The sequence below is a fragment of the Lethenteron reissneri genome, chromosome 12 (assembly GCF_015708825.2).
Source record: "Lethenteron reissneri isolate LAM-NWPU_2019-01 chromosome 12, ASM1570882v1, whole genome shotgun sequence".
NCBI classification, from domain to species: Eukaryota; Metazoa; Chordata; class Hyperoartia; order Petromyzontiformes; family Petromyzontidae; genus Lethenteron; species Lethenteron reissneri.
The window spans coordinates 13,994,941-14,006,191 of NC_083790.1; positions in this window are offsets into that span (position 1 = coordinate 13,994,941).

Sequence of the window (11,251 nt, forward strand, 5' to 3'; positions counted from 1 at the left end):
TCCTCATTAACTGCTCTAATTAAGCTGGCGTTCTCCCGTCACCTCACACCCGTGGCTTCCGCTGCTAATCACCTCAATCTCCCGTCAATCTCATTACATCATCCACCCCCCCGCCGTGAAGAAAAATCTAGCCATCCCGGCTAACCGTATATACAACTAAGAAACGCGTGAATCTGTGACACAGGTTATAACAACAATAACACAACAACAAAAATAAATATGCGTGTATTTACAAGTGTGTGCAATGCAGTCCGTCTCTCTGAACGCTCAATGAAAAACAGTTCTCCGGGAGCGGGTTCCTGCCGCCGGTCCGTCGCCACGAACTGGGTCCCGCCCAGCCCATGGGTCCTGGTCACGCCAAAACGATCAACCCGGTTGCGGCTGTTCGGACTCCGGAGGCCGGCTGGTCGGCTCGCCTTGCCTTAGTCGTCGCGAACCTGTGGGTGTAAGGGGACAAGACCTCTGAGGCACGTCTGCTTGGGGCGGCGTGACAGGCTCGTCGGACGCATCTGACACAGGCTGCTTCGGGACGGGAGGGCATTGTAAATCAGTGGCTCAAACCTCTTTAGGTTTTTTAGCCGTGACGGGTGCATATACCACCGGCGTCGCCCGAATTTAATACGCACGCACTGGGGTCGACGAACATCAACGACCTCTACTGGCCCTTACCATGGGGGATGTAGTTTGGGTGACGTGCCCACCGGCACCATGGGGCAATGAAGCCATGCCGCAAGCGCTCGTTGGCTGTCTGACGCCGTGCTGAATTACTTGAGGCCTCACGAGTCTTCCTCAATCGCTCAAGGGTCACCTGCATGGGAACACCTTACCCGGTGGACGCACGCCCAATTTCACCAACGCCGGAGCCTCAAGCTCCCGCCCATACATCAAATAGAAGGGTGAGGCATGTGGGGCCAATCTGTAGGCGGTCAGAACGCTCGGGATGTGCAAATCCCAGTCGGTTTGTGCCGCATTAACTTGTCTTCCAGAAAAAGCACCGTATATCAATGCTGTGTGCAAAAATCCCAGTAGGATTCAAGTCAAATAACAACCATAAGACAATTTAGATTAAAGCTATCAGTCTAACTCTGTACTACAACAAACAAATATGGCTAGACCAAAACGTTTTCGAAATCAAAATAAAGCTATAAAAACAATGTAACAGTGATCATAGCAACTGTGATTGAAATGTAACAATAACGATATACATAACATGTACTACCAAACTTTGCAGCCATAGCTGGCTGCATGAGTCACTCCATAACAGCTGGAGTATCAGTAGTATCAAACATTTTCAATGCACCTTTAAAGATCAGCACACTATAATCAACACACAAGATCATACTTTGCAGCGGTCATCCGGAGTGATACATTTGATTTCAGGCCACTGAATAGCAGTGGCAGCTAGGGTTGTACAACTCCTCTAGAGCAGTTTTGAGTGAAGATCTCACAGTGATCCAAGTTGCAGTTTATTTGCAATAGCATTCCAGACTATGGGGGCATCAATAGCAAAGGGCCTTCCTCCAGTATTTGTACGGCAATAAGGAATGTGAAGCTGGTAAATGAGCGAAGATCTTGGGTCAAATTTGTTATTCGAAACAGTGAGGAGATCCAGCAGGTAGTCTGCGGATATTTTTTGGAAGTACATCGTGAATAAATAAAATCTGACCCACAAGCCGTCAATCTTTCGATTTAAAGCTTTCGTGACTGCAGGGATTCATCTTCTTGGTTCTTTCGGTAAAGTCACATAGAAGGGAAATAATAAAATAATAAAAATAAAACAATAAAATAATTATCACGACGTTTCGGCCACAACGCAAGCAGCAGTCCTCAGGTGAAGAACAGGTCTGTCGGAAAGACAGCGTCTGAATGAAACACCACCAGGCTTGGAGCGTATATTTAAGCTGGGTTGGAGGGGGAAGAGCGCCTTGACAAAATAATTTGCATATCAAGAGGAATTTAGCATATTTATGGGAAATGCAGATATGGGATTAGTCACTACTTGTGAAATGCGTAGGAGGTAGCCGGGGGGTTTCACAGTCATATTATGCCCGTATCTTCTTATCTTCTTCTTCTTATATATAAAAGTCTCCGTGCGCTCGCGCTTGCGGGGGATTTGGCTCTTGGACGGTGGTGTTTAACACTGAAATAATTTGCCAGGCGGCACGCCCTAAGCCCCGTGGTGGGTATAGGCTATTCCGTTTTCCCGTCCGTAAACTTTAAAGTAGTTTAATTAACACATTTGTGCCGTTTATATTATTAATTATTTACTTATTGCACGACATCGACTGTACCAAGTGACTCCAATTGCGTGGGGGGGGGGCGGACCCTGCCAAGTCATGCGCGTTCGCTCCAGCTCACGGGAGACATTTTCTTTTACGCGTTTTACAGTCCACACGTACACACATGACGCTGCAGATATTTATTCACAGTGTCATGTCCTCTTCGCCCCCCCCCCCCCCAACACGATGCGTTCAGTTTATACTACAGACTCCGTAGATAATAATATTTTACTGCTTATGTAGTGGTGGTATTGACGTGCGCCGACAGTGATGGATCACGGGGCGCGGGGTTGGGCACGCGATGTGGGCGTGGTATGGACGCGCGCGCCGGTGGTAAGGCGCGCTGACACAAGCTGGGAAAAGAGGATCGTAGCGAGTGCGCAGTGATTGGTCAGATAAGTGGGTGCTCTCAGCGACGTCCGCAGGAGGGGTATAAAGGGAGACGCGCGAGAGCACTCGTGGTCAGTGTTAACCAGTTGAAGACCGAAGACGGGGTGGAGGAGGTAGTGGCCCGAGACCCCTAGTCCCGCCGTCCTTGTGAGGACCGGGGCCCTGTGTGGCTCGGAGCCGAGACTGGGGGACCCGTAGTCCGACGCCCGGGTGGGTCGGGACGGTGGTACCCAGAGCCGAGACGGGCACCCCCGGCTGGGTGTGTCCCGGAAGGCTACGGGGCGTAAGAGCCCGTGTCAGTATAGCTGAGTGGGTGTCTGTCACCCGTGTAGCTGAGTGGGTGTGAGTCACCCGAGTAGCTAAGTGGGTGTCAGTCACCCGTGCAACGAAGTGGGTGTTAGTCACCCGTGTAGCTGAGTGGGTGTGAGTCACCCGAGTAGCTAAGTGGGTGTCAGTCACCCGTGCAACGAAGTGGGTGTTAGTCACCCGTGTAGCTGAGTGGGTGTGAGTCACCCGAGTAGCTAAGTGGGTGTTAGTCACCCGTGTAACGAAGTGGGTGTTAGTCATCCGTGTAACTACAAGTTGGTGAAAATAAAGAGTGTGCTACCCGTGAAGTCGTCTCCTGCCGAGTTACTACTTTACAACTGGCGTCAGAAGTAAAACCTGTCTTCAAGGAGAATGGACACAAGGAAGACTTCTCGTTCCCACGTGCAAGACCGGGGAGACGACGGCGTACCGGTGACACCACCCTCGGGAGGAGAGGACGAGGAGTTGCCGCCGATGCAGCACTTCGCAGAAATGGCCAATGCTCCGCTTGCCTCCGACACCAGCCTGCAGGACGCACACTCCCGCCTGGCGGAGTTGCTGCTCGCCGCCGCTGCGATCTTGGCGGAGATCTCCGTTCCAGCGGCCGGTGGAACGCCTGCGGGGTTGGAGGAGGCGGCGCGGCTGGAGGGTTCCCGCCATAAGGCGTTTCGCGCCAAAAGTTTTGGAGTTGGCGCCATTTTTGAGGGTCCGCCACCGGTTGGCGGGAAACGCGGACACCACGTGGCCAGAGATCTCCACACAGCGCAGCCCGCGTCATCGGCGAGCGCCGGAGCTCTCCATTTTGCGCCTGCAGAGGGAGCCGACATTTTCTATAACCACAGCGGAGCGTGGGAAAATCGTTCCAACGACGACGACGACGATCGAGTTCTACAGCAACGATTGCCCGCGCTGTCGGTGTTCAAGGCGGACGGGGGCGACTGGGGAGCCTTCCAGCGACGGTTCATCGCGCATCAAGAAATGTCGGGGTGGTCCGACACCACTGCCCTGCGCGCGCTGCCAGCGATGCTCGACGACGACGCGCTTGCGGCCTTCACGTCTGCCCCGAGGTCGTCCCGCTCAACGCTCCAGGCCGCGCTACACCTGATGGCCAAGGTGTTCGGGCCACCCTCGACCTGTCGCCACCAGTTCTACGATCGGCGGAAGGTGGTTGGAGAAACAACGCTCGCCTATCGCACGGCGCTGCTCGCCCTGGCAGACTCAGCTTTTCCCCGCATGGACAAGGAGGGGAAGGACGCCATGGTGACGGAGCAGCTGCTGGTGTTGGCTCACGGATTGGGAGTCCCCATTAATACGGCGGACGAGATGGACATTTGCTCTCTGGGGATTGCCACAAGTATTCACGCTTACGAAGTCCTAAAGCGAAAGCCGACGGTCGTCTGCGCATCGGTGGGGAACGGGGCACCGGCCGCCACGATCATCGGCCCTCAGCCTGCTGTGCCGCGGGAGGAGGCCTTCGCCGTTTCAAGACCGGGGGAGTGGAGAACGGGAGGTCGTTCGCCCACACGTTCACACCGCAAGCTGGAGCAACCGAAACCTACGACGTCCCTCGTCGTCTGCTACAACTGCGGCCTTCGGGGCCACGTCGCGTCCGGGTGCCGGGCCCCACGTCAGCGTACCGCGGGACCACGTCCGGACGACGACCAGGGCCTAAAGACATCCCAGCTGAACCCGGCAAGTCGCGGCACCTCACACGTTCGGTCCACATGCACGGCACGTTCGGGTCGCCGCTTAGCGGTGGGGGGACCGCGTATGGGCACCGGGGGTTCGGTTCGGCGAGAGGGGTCCGTACACGGCCCGAAAGCAGTCGAATGGTCCGAATTGGCCCACAGGATAGTGGCTGCTTCGGCCGGGTCGTCCGTGGTAACGGGGTACATTGACGGGGTTGAGGTCCGGGTGCTTGTGGACACGGGTGCGTCGGCCACTATCATTTCGGACCTTATTTATAACATTCTTCCCGTCCAATGTCGACCCCTTCTGCCGGTGGACGTACCGTTTTACGCGGCAAACGGGGGATCTTTGGGAATCATCGGCCAGATTCGGGCGACTATTTGTATTGGCGATATAAAATTGGCGGGTCCTATTTTTGTATCATCTTCGTTGGCCGTTCCTTGTTTACTAGGCACGGACTTTCTGTCTAAAATGCCCATCAAAATTCTCATAGACCAGGCCTGCATTGAGCTCCCGTCGGGACGGCGGGTTGAGTTTTTGAAGAGTCCTACTAAGATACGCACGGTTTGTGCGACGGTGCAGGCGCTGGCAACCCAGACTGTACGGGTGCCCCCGGGTTCGCAAATGTTGGTACCCCTTCGGTTGAGGAAACCCCTCGGGGCAGATGCGGGGGCACAGGGAGTTCTGTTGGGGCCGTCTAACAGAGCTAAAGGGGGCCTCGACTTAGCGGTGGCCCAGACCATGGTGAGGGGGGACAGTGAGCCGTTCGTTATGGTCCTGAATACGGGGTCGCGGCCGGCCGTGATTACGCAGGGAACGGTGCTGGCTCACGCCGCGCCGCTACCCGTCGAGGAACAGCTCGTTGCTCACGCCGATTCGAGTGCCGATACGCATTCTCATAGTGAGGAGGGGACGGAGTGGTTGGACTCGTTGTGTGCCGGGTCCAGTAACTTGTCCAGTGTGCAGTCGGGTGCATTGAGGGGCTTGCTACTCGAGTTTGCTGACGTGTTTAGCAGGCACAAGTATGATATTGGCTGCACAGACCTGTTGCGCCACCACATAGCTACTGGGGACGCGGCCCCTATTCGACAGAATCCCTTCCGGCTCAGTCCAGCCGAGAAGGAGCATGTGCAGTCGGCAGTTAATGACATGTTGGCGGCCGACATCATTGCGCCCTCTTCCAGTCCGTGGGGTGCTCCTATCGTCTTGGTTAAAAAACAGGATGGGTCCTTGCGGTTCTGTGTCGATTTCCGCCGCCTAAACAAAATCTCAATGGCCGATGCGTATCCGCTCCCCAGGATGGATGAGTCTCTGGATGCCTTGGCGGGAGCACAGTTTTTTTCGACGCTCGATTTGCTTTCGGGATTTTGGCAATTACCCCTCGATGACGAATCTAAACCAAAAACCGCTTTCCGGACACCGGGAGGCCTATTTGAATTCAACCGATTACCCATGGGTTTACATTCCGCTCCTGCCACGTTCCAGAGGCTCATGGAATTGGTTTTGTCAGGCCTCCAATGGGACACCTGTTTGATTTACCTCGATGATATCATCGTTTTCAGCCGGACTTTTGAGGAGCACCTCCAGCGACTGAGAGCGGTGTTTCTCAGGATGCGTTCCGCTAAGCTTAAATTTAAACCGGCTAAATGTTTTCTGCTTCGGGAATCGGTCAGGTATTTGGGCCATATCGTTAGCCGTTCAGGGATCTCGACAGACCCTGCTAAGACGAAATGCGTCAGCTCATGGCCAACGCCGACCTCTGTCACTGAAGTCCGCAGTTTCATAGGATTCGCCTCCTATTACCGTCGTTTTGTCAAGCAGTTTGCCACCATAGCCAGGCCCCTGCACGCTTTGACGGCTAAAGGGGTGCGGTTTCACTGGGGGTCGGAAGAGGAGGCCGCGTTCTGCTCCCTTCGTGACGCCTTGGTGCAGGCTCCCCCCTTGTGTTACCCCGATTTCACGCAACCGTTTGTGCTCGACACGGATGCCAGTAACACGGGTATCGGGGGAGTGCTCTCACAGGTGGTCGGGGGGGTCGAACGGGTGGTCGCCTACGGTAGCAGGGTTCTGTCCCCCGCGGAACAACGCTACTGCGTGACACGTCGTGAATTGCTGGCGATTGTGTTTTTTATACAGCAATTCAGGCCGTATCTTTATGGCCGTCACTTTACGGTTCGCACGGACCATGCGGCTCTCCAATACGCTATGCGGGTGGCGCAGCCATCCGGCCAATTGTCCCGATGGTTGGAGGTCCTTCAGGACTACCAATTCACGACGATTTACCGTAAGGGGTTGCGCCACTCGAATGCGGATGCATTGTCGCGGTTGCCGCCGCGTACGGAATGCGCATGTCTGTTAGGATCGGCGCGGTGTAAACCCTCTGTCGCTGCCCCCGCGGAAGTTGTGCTCGCCGCCACGGATACTACGGGGGTCGACGCTCCCACGGGGAGGGACTCGCTGTTAGCGTTGCCTCTCATCGAGTGGGGCCGTCTGCAAATGTCCGACAGCTCCCTACTCACGCTACGTCGGAAGGTTGACGATCCCGAGGGAGGGGAAACGCGGGTCGGTTCCTGGGTGTGCAGACAGGGCCTTTTGATGAGGTGGGACAACATGTCCCGGCGTCACGTGCTCGTGGTGCCATTTGCTATGCGGGGTAGGGTCGTCCTGGCTGCCCATGAACGACTCATGCACCTGGGGTTTCACAAAACGCTCGCCCTCATTCAGCGAGACTACTATTGGCCGGGGATGGGCAACGACGTGGCGAACATTCTTAAGGGATGTGTAGGGTGCGCCCAAAGAAAACCACCACCAATAGCGGCTAATCCACCGCTGCAATCCATTCAGGTTTCGCGCACGAACGAATTGGTCGCGCTGGACATCTTGGGGCCCTTTCCCGCTACGCCTCGGGGAAATAAGTTCCTGCTGGTTGGCGTAGAGTACTTCACTCGCTGGCCCATGGCATGGCCACTCGCCAACCAGTCGGCTGCGGCAGTGGCGGACGCCTTTGTCCAAGGTTATGTTTTGGACAAAGGCGCCCCCGAACGCTTGCTGACGGATCAAGGGAAAAATTTTTCGAGTGTTTTGTTGCGCGAGGTGTGCGACCTGTTGGGTACAAAGAAAGTACGTACCTCCCCGTACCACCCGCAGACTGACGGTATGGTTGAACGTCTGAACAGGACGATTACGTCTATGCTGTGCCAACAGGTATGCGATGACCAGGTGGATTGGGACTTACAGGTACCGGGGGTACTAGCGGCCTATCGGATGGCACCTCATGCGGCGACGGGGTTTTCTCCATTTTTTCTGATGTATGGGCGGGAGGCCGATCCGGCCATGGACGTCCAACTGGGGATTTCCCAGCCACGTGCAAAATCTAAATTGGCAGACCATATCAAGTTTAACATCGCCAAATTGGCTGAAGCGCGAGAGGCTGCGAGATTGAATTCGCGGTCTCGGCAGATCGCGAACGAGCGATTGCATGGACGGAAGGTGCATACGCACAATTGGGAACCGGGCGATAAGGCCTGGCTGCATTGTCCACACGCACCGTTGGCTACGTCCCCCAAACTGTTGAGACCATGGAGGGGACCGGTGGAAATTGTGCGGGTTGCACGACCCCAGAGTATACAGATTAAATGGGGAAAACGCCGTTGGTACGTGCACCCCTCCCGACTGAAACCCTACGCGGCGCCGCGTGACCCCGGGTTGTGCCGTGACGACCGAGCGTGTGATGTGACCGTCGACTCGGGGAGGGATGTGTCGCAGGTTGATCCTCACGTGTCTCCACCTGACCCACCCCCAGGTGTCTCGGACCTGACGGCTGTTGACCGTCGGGAACCGGAACCCCGCGGCTCGCGCGGAGCCCCGATGCCTGGCCCATGCCTTCCTGAACTGCCGGCGCCACCGGATGGCCAACTGCGTCTGGTGCCGTACGACGGACCGGCAAGGCGGACTCGGGCTAGGACGCAACACTTTTCATGAATAGAAAAAAAAAAAAAAGATGATTTTCCTTTTTGTTTAAAGCCCGACCTCGCTGCCGGGGTCCCCCTCTGCCGGGGTAATGTCCCGTTCAAGGGACGCTCGGACACATTGGGACGCTGCACGAGTCGGAGAGAAAAGAAGAGAAAATGAAAAATATTTATTTTTTATTTTTATTGTTACTCTTTCCGCATACACATTATCGTTGCCACTCGCCGGATTGCGCATATTGTTCTTGTTGTGGGCGTGGCGGTTGCTGGGTTTTGCGGATTGCGGTGTTCATGTTGTGTTGTTAGGGTTTTGTTGTTGTGTTACGGGGCACACATAGGGGTGAAGGGGTGTTGTATATTTTATTAGCAGCCTGGTCGGCTGCGAGCTATGTGGTAGGGGGTGATGTAGTGGTGGTATTGACGTGCGCCGACAGTGATGGATCACGGGGCGCGGGGTTGGGCACGCGATGTGGGCATGGTATGGACGCGCGCGCCGGTGGTAAGGCGCGCTGACACAAGCTGGGAAAAGAGGATCGTAGCGAGTGCGCAGTGATTGGTCAGATAAGTGGGTGCTCTCAGCGACGTCCGCAGGAGGGGTATAAAGGGAGACGCGCGAGAGCACTCGTGGTCAGTGTTAACCAGTTGAAGACCGAAGACGGGGTGGAGGAGGTAGTGGCCCGAGACCCCTAGTCCCGCCGTCCTTGTGAGGACCGGGGCCCTGTGTGGCTCAGAGCCGAGACTGGGGGACCCGTAGTCCGACGCCCGGGTGGGTCGGGACGGTGGTACCCAGAGCCGAGACGGGCACCCCCGGCTGGGTGTGTCCCGGAAGGCTACGGGGCGTAAGAGCCCGTGTCAGTATAGCTGAGTGGGTGTCTGTCACCCGTGTAGCTGAGTGGGTGTGAGTCACCCGAGTAGCTAAGTGGGTGTCAGTCACCCGTGCAACGAAGTGGGTGTTAGTCACCCGTGTAGCTGAGTGGGTGTGAGTCACCCGAGTAGCTAAGTGGGTGTCAGTCACCCGTGCAACGAAGTGGGTGTTAGTCACCCGTGTAGCTGAGTGGGTGTGAGTCACCCGAGTAGCTAAGTGGGTGTTAGTCACCCGTGTAACGAAGTGGGTGTTAGTCATCCGTGTAACTACAAGTTGGTGAAAATAAAGAGTGTGCTACCCGTGAAGTCGTCTCCTGCCGAGTTACTACTTTACACTTACATAGAATTATTCTTGCACTGGCGGCGGATGTTGGAGAGGGGGTAGTGGCCCAGCCCCTAGCCTGGCAACGTGCCAACTCCGCGCCTCACCAAGGTAGGCCAGGACGGGGGCTACGCATCGCACAAGGCCTCAACACGCCTATGCTAAGTACAAATTTCCTTGCTTCTTACGCTAACAACTCAAGTCCATTTTTATTATTGTTAAACACATTAGTTGACAAACATTACAGTAATAATGTTTGTGTGCAGATAAAAAATTAGCTTCATTGTTTACCATTATGAAACAGGTTCACAGATGTTACAATAATTATGTTTTTGTGAAGATAACTACTCAGGTTTATTGTTTACCATTATGAAACGAGTTGACATGTTACAATAATTATGTTTGTGTACACAAAACTCTTTTTGGATTTTTGGGTTGCTCAATTTCCCCTTTTTTTGATGCGCTTTTATAATGCTGCCACGGTCTACTGCCAGTTTGTGATTTCTGCTTATTTCTTCAATGCATTTCTATTTTCATCGCTCACGTCACGCTATTTACTCATACGTAGTCCTGCGATACTGATAGCTGTGCCATCATCAGGGATTGCTGCGCCCGTCGATGTGTGTGTGTGTGAGTCCATGTGTGTGTCTTTGAGTCCATATGTGTGTGCCTGTAGAGCCATGCGTGTCTTTCACTCCATGTGGGTGTCTTTTTCGAACGGACAACGTCAAAAGTGTTTATGTGTGTGTGTTAGTCCATGTGTGTGTGTCAGTCGATCTGTGTGCGTGTACGTCGATCTGTAGTCCATATGTGTGTGTTAGTCCACATGTGTAAGTCTATACATTTGTGTGTCACTATGTGTGTGTGTAAGTCAATGCGTCTGTGTGTTAGTCCATGTGTGTTAATCCATGTCTGTGTATCTAAAGTAGATATCTGTGTGTCACAGTCCATGTGTATGTGTGTGTAGGGCTATGTGTGTGTCAGTCTATGTATGTGTAAGTTCATGTGTGTGTGTGTCTTAGTCCATATGTGTGTGTGTAAGTACATATGTGTGTTTACGTCAATGTGTGTTTTAGTCCACGTATTGCTGTGTGCGAGTCGGTGTGTGTGTGTGTGAGTCGCTGTATGTGTGTACGTCCATATATGTGTGTGCAACTCCATGTGTGTATATCTCAAGTGGATGTCTGTGTGACAGTCCACATGTGTGTGTGTGTGTACGGCAATGTGTGTGTCACTCTATGTATGTGTGTCGCTGTATGTGTGTACGTCGATATGTGTGTGTAACTCAAGTGCATGTCTATGTGTGTGTGAGTCCATATGTGTGTGTGTCTGTAAGTCGATGTGTTTGTGTGTGTCAGTCCATATGTCTGTGTGTGTGTCTCAGTCCATGTGCGTGTGTGTTAGTCGCTGTGTGTGCATGCCTCCATGTTAGT